We start from the raw sequence: 12,446 nt of genomic DNA, 5'->3' as shown, positions 1-12,446 counted from the left end.
ATATCAAGCAACCCGACTAGCCCACGGGGGCCACCAAGGCATCACGAAGATGAAGGCCAGGATGCGGGAGAAGGTCTGGTTCCCCGAGCTGGAAACCATGGTGGAAGAATACGTCCGGAGATGCCCGCTGTGCCAGCTGACCGGGGGTGTAGAAAGACCTGTACCTGTGATAACCGAAAGCGCCAGCACCCTCCCGTGGGCAAGGGTGAGCATAGACTTTGAAAGTTTCCCCGGAGGGAAACACACCCTGGTACTAATGGATGAGTTCTCAAAGTACCCGGTGGTGGAGCTGGTAGCCTCGACAGCGTTTTCTCACGTGGAGCCTGTCCTTGAGAAAGTGTTTGCGATGTTCGGATTTCCCCAAGAAGTCCGCAGCGACAACGGACCTCCTTTCCAGGGGACCGAGTTTGCTACTTTTCTCAGCCAGAGAGGGGTGCGCCACCGACGAGTAACTCCCCAATGGCCGCAAGCAAACGGCGATGTGGAGAGTTTAATGCGCACCCTAAACAAGGTATTCCGCATTGCAGGAGTGGAGCAAACGGACCCGGAGAGGAGGCTTCATGAGTTCCTACGGGAGTACCGAAGCACACCCCACTGCTCCACTCAAAGAAGCCCGTGGGCCCTGATGTTTCAAGGACCCCAAAGAGACCTCTTCCCCACGTGCCCAGGGTGGGCACCGCCACCCATAAATGCGGAGGAAGTGCAAGCCCGACGAACTCGCCGGAACCAACGAGCGAGCATTCACCGCCGGGCCATGCCCAGGACCCTCCGGACAGGAGCTACCGTCCTCCTCAAGGACCGCCGCCCTGGTGGCAAGTTCAGAACGAACTATGAACCTGGTCCGTGGACAGTAACAGCCAGCCGAGGGACCATGGTAACTGCCAGGAAAGGAGGTGATGAAGTGTCCAGGAACATATCCTGGTTCAAGGAAGTGCCATCGGGGCAACCCGAGAGACCAGCGGGAGAACCGGCGGAGGGTTCCGCCACAGATAGCCCTGGGAGTCCCGCGAACGATGGGGGGGCGGTGGTTAACCTGCCAGCGGAGGACGACCACCCTGCCAGTTCTCGGACGCGGGGCTCGCCTCAAAGATACTGCCTAAGGCCTAATCCGCGCCCCAGCCAGCGTCTAAAAGACTTTGCCTGTTGAAGACCGCCAGACGCTGACGCCAGAAGACACTCAAGTATTGCCACTCCGGTGGTAGGAACTGTTGTGAACTTTTCTTTTGAATGTTAGAGACAAGGTAAAATTTGTTTTGCTGTTTTGAACCAACTTGGATAGGGATGTAGTATTCCAGTCTAGTGTTCCATACTTTGCGTCACACTACATCCGCGGGCCAGGCGTGGCCCGCGGGGACTGAATAAAAGGGGCCGCCCGCTCGGGGGCGGGGTTCTCCGATTGCATCCTGTGGTGGTGTCGTCTAATTTGCCCGCTTAGCGCCGCACGTAACGCGGCACCTGTGACCTCCCCAGCGGTCTATTTAGCCTACGCTACAGTGCTCGCTCGCCACAGGTCAGTCACCAAAAACTTTTATACCTCACCACTTTTATATGTCACCAGCCGCCACTGCCTGCTATGCAGGGAAGAGGGTACAAGCACATCCACAATGGCTGCTGCTCCTAGTAGCTTGAAAGTGAAAGGGAGCTGCAAAGAAAAGACCCGCCTCCCTTTCCTCCAGCCTCCGGAAGATTATTGTTTGTTTAACCGGAGCTTCGCTTCCTGTGCACTGGATTATTTGACACACACACACCACGATCGACCGCCGCAGCCTCATTGGCAGCTAGCATCACTGACGTCACAATGAGAGGTTGGACACCGCACCGTCTAGCTTCAGCTGAGCTACACTGAAGTGCACACTGTCCTCAATGCCAGCCATGGAGCTTCGCACGTTTGTGCTACTGCTCTGCCTGCTCACTCTCGCCCAGCTCGGACTCTCTGCGCTATCCCACCACCTCAATGCTATCACCACTCACCAGCTACCTGACTGTAAGTTATTCATCTTTAATTATGATGGCCCTCGCAGCACATGCATCCCCTTACACCTCTCCCTATCTCTGCGGCATGGGTGCACATTGGCAAAGAGGACAGGGTGTGAGGTATTTTACAGTGTAATGCTGTGGGCCTGTGGGAACAACCAGAGGCTCTGAGTGTTAAACCTCCATGGTATGAGGTGCTGAACTCCATGGAATTCATCAGAGTTTTTCAGTCACTACACGAAATTACGCAGAGTTACACTCTGCAAACTCCGCCCACGCCTGCCTCAGAGTCTACTTTGAGTTAAACCAAAGGTGAGCAGCCCAGTAGTACTCTAGGAGGTTTTTTTTTTATTTTGAATCCTGATACTGTTTCAAATCGGTTTATACCTTGTGTTAATGCTGGTAAGGAGCTGGGTGAGCAGGTGAGGGTGAGTAGGATATCATCTGCAGACTGATTTTGTGGTCTGAGCCCCTGAATTGGTTGCCTGTAATAAGACCGGACCGTCTTATGATTATTGCTAGGGGTTCTACCACCAAAGCAAACAGGAGGGGGAGTGTAGGCAGCCCTGCCTCGTCCCCCTTGAGAGTCGGATTGGAGACACATACGCCGCCATGATTTTGGCTTTCATCCTTGGATCGGCTTGAATTTTTGTAAGAACTGCTCCCAGGAAGGCCCAGCTAACCTGTTCAAACACTTTTTCAACATCAAAGCAAATCAAAAAAAGCTGTCATGTTCTGTTTGGGATCTTTCTCTATGAGATAAGCGAGTCGCATAATATTGTCTGCCCCTTGTCTATCACGAAGGATGCCCATTTGTTCTGGGCCTAGTAAACCTGGAAGTAGGTGATCTAGACTCATATCCAGGATTTTGGTGGATAGCTTTGCATATGTGTATACAAAACCAATAGGGCGATATGACGTGCAGAGTGCTGGGTCTTTCTCAGCTTTGGGGATCAAGGTTATTTCTGCCTTGCACCTTGTGCATGTTAAGCTCGTGTTTAGTGTGAAGGAATTAAACAGTCCCAAGTGCATCCATAGATCTGAGAAGAACATTCTGTAGAAGATAGGTGGCAGGCCATCTGGGCCTAGGCATTTCTCATTCGGGAGAAGTTTAAACACAGGCCCGCCACCGTCACTGATGTTGGGGCTTCTAGGTTCTCCCAGTGTAGTTGGTCCATTGGGGTACAATACAGGCTTCTAAGTATTGTTGCATTTATTTCTGCCTTTAAGGGCTTCGATTATATAGCTTTTGATAAAAGTCATGAAAGACTTCCCTCTTCCCCACCTCTCCTTTTGTGTGTGCGCCATCTGGGCGTCAAATCTGTGGGATAAGTGTTAAGCACTATGGAGCCTGATCTTGCCGGCCAGTAGAGAGCATACTTTTATCATAGAACTTCTGTTCCAAGGCCAGAAGCGTTCCTTCTGCTTTATTGGTCAGATGTGCTCTCAGTTGTCTCCGAAGGATGGCAAGATTACGTTTACTTGTTGTTGATGGAATTTCCTTGTCTGCCTTTTCGAGCTCTGTAATTTCCAAGGTGAGAGTGCTCTTAACAAGGCGTGCCTTTCTAGCTTTGCACGGGCCCCCGGAATCGTAGCTTTATATGTATCCCGCTATATATTTAAGGGCACGTCCTGGCTGGTATTATTCGTAAATTAATTGGTGATTGCTGAGCGTATGGTTTGCTTGTTGACCATCTCCCTCAAGAGCTGGAAATTGAGGCACCATCAACGTGGTGCTGTAATAGGGGCTAGGCTGTCCCTCAATGTCAGTGCGATGTGGGCATGGACCAATATGGAGATGTCAGACATGGTGACAGTGTCAAGGACTTGAAGCAGTGACTGTGATTAGGATATGGTCAATGTGGGAGTACGTGGTGTGAACGTGAGTAAACTAAATAGTCCTCATCAAGGTGTTGGTGTCGCCAGGCATTTGTCAGACCCAGTTCAGCAATCTATTTCTTAAGGAGTGCCGACTTTGCACCAGTGCCTTGATAAACATTGGATTGTCTGTCATGTTTCAGACTAGGTTGAAGCCTCGCCGCTATAGTATGTCCTGTAGCGGTCCAAAGTTGGTGTGAAAGGAGTGTGCGGAGGAAAGAATCTTGACCGTGTTAGGGGCATAAATATTCAGGAGAGTTACAGTTGTCACTCCCCAGGGCAGTACAAGTTTTATATAGAGGCCTTCCGTGTATCTTGTGACCAATCAGGTAGGCTTATCTAAGTGTGCTTTGCATATTACAACCACTCCCAATGTTTTGGAGGGGGTGATGCCCAGTATTGGTGGGCATAAATTGGGTGACACATCAGTGGCGTAACAAAACTTGAGGGGGCCCACCTGTAATGTACATGAATGAACCCGCCCGCCCAGACCTAATCAAGAGTTCTCAGGCCTGGAGCCCGCTGCCCATGCACAGTGCCAGAGTGGGCCCCCTGGAGCTCAGCCCCCTCTCCCCACAACAGGGGCTAAAGTGACGCCACTATGGCACGTTTCATTGGGGTCTGTTTTGAGGTGAGTTTCCTGTGAAAAGTGTATGTCTGCCTCTTATAGGAGAAGAGAGCACCAAATCTGGTGCCACAACGGGTGAGTTTAGTCCTGGAACATTGAGTAAGAAGAGTTTCTAATTGTGTGGGGCAGACCATATGAGGGGGGATTCACTTTAGAAGGTAGGTGGGTCATGAAAACCTCTTAGTATGTGGATGCCACTGACTGCTGGCCCAGGTGGTGTCCCCCGTTTTTGTTAGGACCCCTTGGAGTGAAGGAAATGTGGGGTGAGACAAAGGCAATAACAGTCTCGCACAACAGTGGACCAACATGGCCAGTTTCTCATGAGAAGGATAAAAAATACCCACCTGAGGTGTGACCTTCATTAACGTGGCCATTGTCCATTTATTTTCCCCTGGTGAGTTGCCCTGTATAAGGGAGTGTACAGGGCAAAACGAAACAATAGGTAGTCTAGTCTCTTTCTCTGGTATTACTGATCGGTGTGTACAACCGCCCTTAGTGTGGGCTTCTTCGCTGGAGGAGCTTACGCCTACAACTCTTCGGTGCCCTACGGGAAGACTGCCTTCTTTCCATTTGGTGTGATAGGAATGGCTCATGCTTCAGTTTGAGGAGGTGGGAAATTAATTTGCCTTTGCCTCTTCCGTGTTCATGTCATTGGGTTATCCCCGCCCGGGACTTCTCCTTACTATCTACCATTCCAGGTGGTGGCCCAATCTTTTGCGGTGGTGGTCCACGTGAAGCGGATCCTCCTCCTTATCTGAGAGCTCAGTATAGCTCGGCCTTCGAGAGGCATCTGGTGATGCGGTGCCTTCCCACCCATAGGAACATGCTGCTGAAGTGATAGCTCCACTGGAATTTGATCTGGTTGCTAGTGAGGAATTCTGTAATAGGGCAAAAGTCTCCTGCCAGGTCCTGGAATAAGCAGATAGTATGATTTCTGAATATCAGATCGGTCTTCCCCCCAGCTTTCCACATAGTGTTCTCTTTCTCTTTGAAGAAATGCACTCTTGTTAGAATGTCTGGAGTGAAGTATTTTCTATTAGTGATAGTGGGGACTCTGTGAGCTCCATTGAGTTGGGATGCCAGTAGGTCTTGGTTACCCCTGATCGCCTGCAACAGCTCCTTAATAAAGGGCAGTAGATCAGAGCCCTCCGCTCCCCGTCGGTACCCTACTGATATGTATGACGTTGCGCTTGATGCGATTCTCTACATCTTGCTTTAGGTACAGGTGCACTGTGTTTTCTTCAAGCATTTGAACTTGCTCCCACAACATATCCGGATCTTCAGTCCTCGCATCCACTGGGTGTACTCAGTCGTCTACTCACTGCCCCACTTTCGCTATTTCTTTTTTTGTCTGACCTGATTTCTGTGAGGAAGCATTCCATGCAGTCTTGCGTGACTGGGGCTGTTGAGGATTGCACTGTTTGTGTGAGGGGGGTCGTCTTGTTTTTGGGCTCTTTTTTAGATGTGGTTCCATATGTTAGCCAAAGAGCACTCTTTATGGTATTTTCCCTTGACAGTAATGAAGGCCTGTGGTGCCCAAGGGAGGCCGGGGATGGAAACTGCTAGGGTGTGGCAGGATCTTCCTCTAAAGATCGCTATGGTGCTCACTCTTCCTGACCACCAGATCAATTAGCGCTAAATCACCTCAGAGCTATGTTGCTGGATCATCGGAGCCAGGGGTGGGGGGGGGTTCACAAGTTTTCTTCCTGTGTTGGTTGGGGGAATAAGGCTGCAGTCAGTCTCTCCTATTTGTGTCCCCTGGCTATGTTTCCATCCTTCTGTTATTGCCTGGTCACACCCCTCCCTGTGCCCCCTATATCGTTAGCGCTCTATTGGAGGTCTGGACCGTATAGTCCCAGTAGTCCGCTCTCAGGGCGATATGACATGGGGATTGATTGTTCTTCCTTGTAGGCCCGGTGGTTTTCAGCGGTTTTGCAGCGCAGCTCCTGGGCCTTTTTAGGTCGAGCTCTGAGCCAGTGCGCAAGCGCTGTTCTAGGGTTTATCTGTGGTAGTTGACTACGTGAGGGAAGCCCTGCCCACTACCCCGCCCACTTTTTCATTGGCTTGTGTCTTTGGCCTTTCTAAATGCTGCTTTCAGATTGGTTTATAGGCTGCTAATCCCTCTTTATGATGGCCATGTCGTAATTTGCATCCTTCCATGGTTACTGGCCCCTTTACTTTGTGTTTCATAGCACTATTTTGTTCCAGTGCCCCCCCTGCTGTCCGTGCCTTCTCTCCCGCCCCCCGCTGCCATTGTTCGCGCCTTAATCGCACCAGTTTGCAATGTAATAGGTCTCCCATTGCATTGCAAATGCTTGTTTGTTGTATGTGCATGCTGAGCGCGGCGCCCGCTTTAGGGACACCGCGCTCAGTTTACATTTTATTTTTTAAAGTTTGAAGTTGAGCGGGGCGCCCAAACACCGTGCTCTCTTTATTATTATTTTTTTGTAACTTTAATTGGAGTCCATCATTTGTTTGTTGTAACGCTTTTCGCCCTAAGTGGGATGGGTATTCCCAGACGTGGGACCCGTGCTCACTACGCCACTGGAGTCAAGCTATCCTGGCTGATGACGGCTGATAGCCAGAAACCGGTCCTAGGATGCTTGATTCTGGTCCAGGGAAGACATGGCTTGGCAGTTCGGGCTGGACTGTTCCCATGAGGCACAGGGTCAAGACTGATTTGCATATGGCCATGTCTGAACTGGGGTGGCATAGTGGGCAAAAGAACGATGGATTTATCCCAGATCTCTTGACTGGGGGAGAATGTCTGCATTGTCAGCATTCCGTCCATCATTTGTTTGTTGTAACGCTTTTCGCCCTAAGTGGGATGGGTATTCCCAGACGTGGGACCCGTGCTCACTACGCCACTGGAGTCAAGCTATCCTGGCTGATGACGGCTGATAGCCAGAAACCGGTCCTAGGATGCTTGATTCTGGTCCAGGGAAGACATGGCTTGGCAGTTCGGGCTGGGCTGTTCCCATGAGGCACAGGGTCAAGACTGATTTGCATATGGCCATGTCTGAACTGGGGTGGCATAGTGGGCAAAAGAACGATGGATTTATCCCAGATCTCTTGACTGGGGGGGAATGTCTGCATTGTCAGCATTCCGTCCATCATTTGTTTGTTGTAACGCTTTTCGCCCTAAGTGGGATGGGTATTCCCAGACGTGGGACCCGTGCTCACTACGCCACTGGAGTCAAGCTATCCTGGCTGATGACGGCTGATAGCCAGAAACCGGTCCTAGGATGCTTGATTCTGGTCCAGGGAAGACATGGCTTGGCAGTTCGGGCTGGACTGTTCCCATGAGGCACAGGGTCAAGACTGATTTGCATATTGCCATGTCTGAACTGGGGTGGCATAGTGGGCAAAAGAACGATGGATTTATCCCAGATCTCTTGACTGGGGGAGAATGTCTGCATTGTCAGCATTCCGTCCATCATTTGTTTGTTGTAACGCTTTTCGCCCTAAGTGGGATGGGTATTCCCAGACGTGGGACCCGTGCTCACTACGCCACTGGAGTCAATCTATCCTGGCTGATGACGGCTGATAGCCAGAAACCGGTCCTAGGATGCTTGATTCTGGTCCAGGGAAGACATGGCTTGGCAGTTCGGGCTGGACTGTTCCCATGAGGCACAGGGTCAAGACTGATTTGCATATGGCCATGTCTGAACTGGGGTGGCATAGTGGGCAAAAGAACGATGGATTTATCCCAGATCTCTTGACTGGGGGAGAATGTCTGCATTGTCAGCATTCCGTCCATCATTTGTTTGTTGTAACGCTTTTCGCCCTAAGTGGGATGGGTATTCCCAGACATGGGACCCGTGCTCACTACGCCACTGGAGTCAAGCTATCCTGGCTGATGACGGCTGATAGCCAGAAACCGGTCCTAGGATGCTTGATTCTGGTCCAGGGAAGACATGGCTTGGCAGTTCGGGCTGGACTGTTCCCATGAGGCACAGGGTCAAGACTGATTTGCATATGGCCATGTCTGAACTGGTGTGGCATAGTGGGCAAAAGAACGATGGATTTATCCCAGATCTCTTGACTGGGGGAGAATGTCTGCATTGTCAGCATTCCGTCCATCATTTGTTTGTTGTAACGCTTTTCGCCCTAAGTGGGATGGGTATTCCCAGACCTGGGACCCGTGCTCACTACGCCACTGGAGTCAAGCTATCCTGGCTGATGACGGCTGATAGCCAGAAACCGGTCCTAGGATGCTTGATTCTGGTCCAGGGAAGACATGGCTTGGCAGTTCGGGCTGGACTGTTCCCATGAGGCACAGGGTCAAGACTGATTTGCATATGGCCATGTCTGAACTGGGGTGGCATAGTGGGCAAAAGAACGATGGATTTATCCCAGATCTCTTGACTGGGGGAGAATGTCTGCATTGTCAGCATTCCGTCCATCATTTGTTTGTTGTAACGCTTTTCGCCCTAAGTGGGATGGGTATTCCCAGACGTGGGACCCGTGCTCACTACGCCACTGGAGTCAAGCTATCCTGGCTGATGACGGCTGATAGCCAGAAACCGGTCCTAGGATGCTTGATTCTGGTCCAGGGAAGACATGGCTTGGCAGTTCGGGCTGGACTGTTCCCATGAGGCACAGGGTCAAGACTGATTTGCATATGGCCATGTCTGAACTGGGGTGGCATAGTGGGCAAAAGAACGATGGATTTATCCCAGATCTCTTGACTGGGGGAGAATGTCTGCATTGTCAGCATTCCGTCCATCATTTGTTTGTTGTAACTCTTTAATTGGAGCGCAGCGCCCGCTTCAGGGACACCGCGCTCTGTTTGTTTATTTAATTTTTACTTCAATTCGGAGCTTCTCACCTTTTCCTCTCGGACGTGAGTGTCAGAAGCAGATTTTATGATTCTCTCTCGTTAAACGCGATGTCTAAAGTACGACTTATGGTATGGCAACTGAAGGCTGCGATCACAAACAGCCAGGCGCGCGGTGGGTTATTGTGCTCCTTGTTAAAACACAGAAATAGAACTGGACCCCACCCCCTTAAACGATCCTGATTGTTGTAGCGGTCTAGTGGCTGCATGGTGCAGTGACCTTAAACCCTTAGCCCGGAAGGGCCCGCATACTTTGTATCATCCTCTGGCCGGGCGTGGCCACAAAGTTTAAATAAACGGGCAGAGGTCGCTCTGGGCTTCCGGCCCACACCAGTAGCCTTGTGTGTGCGTGCCCTTAGTGCTGCCCTGTTCCAGGCCGTGGCACTTGGCCCCATAACAATTGTAATGCCTCAAGACTGCTCCAGGCCTTGCAAACATATTTTTAGGGTAGAGGTCTGGTCTAGCATGGGAGAAGTGCGTCTTGGGTGTAATTTCTGGGTGAGTGTGCGGTGCGCTCCCCTGGTGCAGACCTCGCAAGCAATGGAATCCCCCTGGGTGTTTTGTGCCCGGGAGGTACTGCTCTTCCCCTTAACTTCTTACTGCGACGGCAGTGACCTCTTGTCTTTGAGAGCAGACTGTAAATAATTGACGCATGTGCTTGCTATTTCTCGGTCTGAGGTTTTTGAAGAAGAAATCGGTTGGAGTTGTGGGTCTGTTTTCTTCCTTTCGGAAATGTGACCGAATCACACCAAGCGTGTTAGCCAGCAGAACTTTAAGCACTCAATGTAACTAGCAGAACGGTGCACAGCAAGCGCTCTAGAAAAACGTAATGGGCCCGATTCATAAAGCGCTTTTCGATCATAAACATATTTTTACGGTCACAAAATTATACTTTTTTTAAAAAAGGTTATCATTTTGTTACAAAGGTAACATCATATGCAGTAGTGTACACAGTCATCATCATAAGTTAATAAAAAGGCAAGTAACAGTCGTATAGATGCATATATCGGATCTAGACACCGGAAAGGTCCAGCTCAGCATCAATACAGTGGTTATTACATTGCAGTTCATACAATCAGCGGAGTGCAACACCTTATCATAATATGGAATTGACAAAGCCGAGAGCACAGTACACAACAACTATCAACATGGCAGAAGATACTCTCAGGGAGGACCGATAAGCAAACCGTGCGGTGGCTAGATTATGGGTAGATCTCAGCTACCCCACTCCGGTGGGGTCTATGCCTTGCTCTAGCTGCGAGGTGGAGTCACGCTGTTGAGATGCAAGGTATGCTCTGAAAGGACCCCATATGTCTCTGTGACGTGATGAAGAGTGTACTGTGGTGGAATACACCTCACTTTTCCTGTTGCAAGATGCCAAGCTACCCAACCAACTCAGAACTGTAGGAACTGTCTTGCGGCTTCAGTGTATAGCAACCTCACGCTTGGCCAACAAAAAACTAAGGGCCACAAACTTCCGACCCTTTTTGCGAAAGTTTGCCACGTATCCCAGGAGCGCAATTTTGGGTATAGGGGCGAGTGATAAGTTAATCATGTCGCCCAATGTCTTGTTTACCACCTCCCAATATGGTTGCAAGTGAGGACATGTCCATGCCATATGAGCGGAGTCAGCCTGAGGGGCTGCGCATTTGCGGCAGAAGTGAGGTCTGGATGGGTCTAGTTTGTGGACTCTAGCTGGTGTGATGTATATTCTGCGTAGGAACTTAAAGTGTAGTAATTTGTGTCAGCTGTTGAGGGAAACATCTTTGGCGGCTGCGCAGCAGGTAGCCCATTGGTCATCTGTTATCGTGCAACCCAAGTTCTCCTCCCAGTCCCTACGGATCTTGTCATCACTGACGGGTATGAGCTTCACAAAATGATACTTAGCAGGGGGAAATGCACATGGCATTCTGTAATTAACGTCATAACTGACCACAAGAACACAGAAATGGAAGAGGCAGGAAGGCAGATTGCCATGGGAGTTTGTAAAACCCAAATTCATTAACTTTCAGCCAATAAAGTCTCTTTTCCAGCCTTTTCCCACCCTAGAACCGATTGGATCTGCTCCAGCAAACGTCTGAAATTAAACCCTTTCTGGGGTGTAAAGGTGAGGAGAGTCTCCCCAATCTTCATGGGGTGTGAAGGAGAGGTTCTCTCCATGCCAAAAATACAACTGCGTATTGTTGCCGCCTTTCGTCAGTGTGTAATTGTACCCATGGTCAAAATTTGCATATGGAGTAGACTCCTAAAATGTCACATGATCTTGCCAGTTGATTTTCTGGTAGTCTGTGATTGGCACGGCCTCCCCGGTGTAGTAGAAGCAATCTTTGTGAACAGCTAAAAATAGCAAATCTGCACCCATTCGTAGGAGTGATTTTACGAGCGCAAATTTTCCACTTTCTTTTGTGAATTGGTCCTACTGTATTCCGATTTGACTTGCTTAGCTGGAGGAGAAGGCAGTGGAGTTAATTTTCTCCTTTGCCCTCCGGCACCGGTTACTAGTGTTTTAGAGTCGAGGGATGTGTCCTCCTATGTTTATATAGTTTAGAACGCAGTTTCTGAACTCTTCTCTGCCGGTGATGCCCGTCGCACACTGACGCCTGGATACAGTTAATGGATTAGTTTAGCACTACATACGCTACATACCATATAGCAATGTACTTGTAAGCATGTAGGGCGTTGGATGGTGAGGTCTTTGTGGTTGGCAGTTGGCATCTGTCTCCAAAATGCGCTCTTAATGATAACAACTTGGGTGGAAGCCCACTGTGTTGGGAAATAAGGAAGAGATCGCCTTTAATACCAAAAGGCCAAGTGCACTCTCTTTATTTTCTTAGTGCTAGCCCCCTTTCGCTACCAATGCTACTCATAATCAATACTCATTTTCCATTCCTAAGTGGATTCAAGTTTGACCCACAGGACCGTGCGCACCTAAATTGTATTAATTACCAACCTTCTTGTTTTTCGCGGATGTACTTTTTTGTACTTTATTACACACACACTTCAGAACGCCGAAAATCATCCTGTGGTTCAACAGTGTGACCTACCAGCTTCTGCGAGTGTCGGAGGTCAGAGTGTCCAACTAAACAGTGCAAACCACGCCATAGCTAGATCCATCCTGCCCATAAA

The sequence above is a fragment of the Triturus cristatus genome, chromosome 3_2 (genome assembly GCF_964204655.1).
Source record: "Triturus cristatus chromosome 3_2, aTriCri1.1, whole genome shotgun sequence".
NCBI lineage: Eukaryota > Metazoa > Chordata > Amphibia > Caudata > Salamandridae > Triturus > Triturus cristatus.
The sequence above is the reverse complement of the archived record's forward strand: the minus strand, read 5'-3'. Positions refer to the sequence as shown.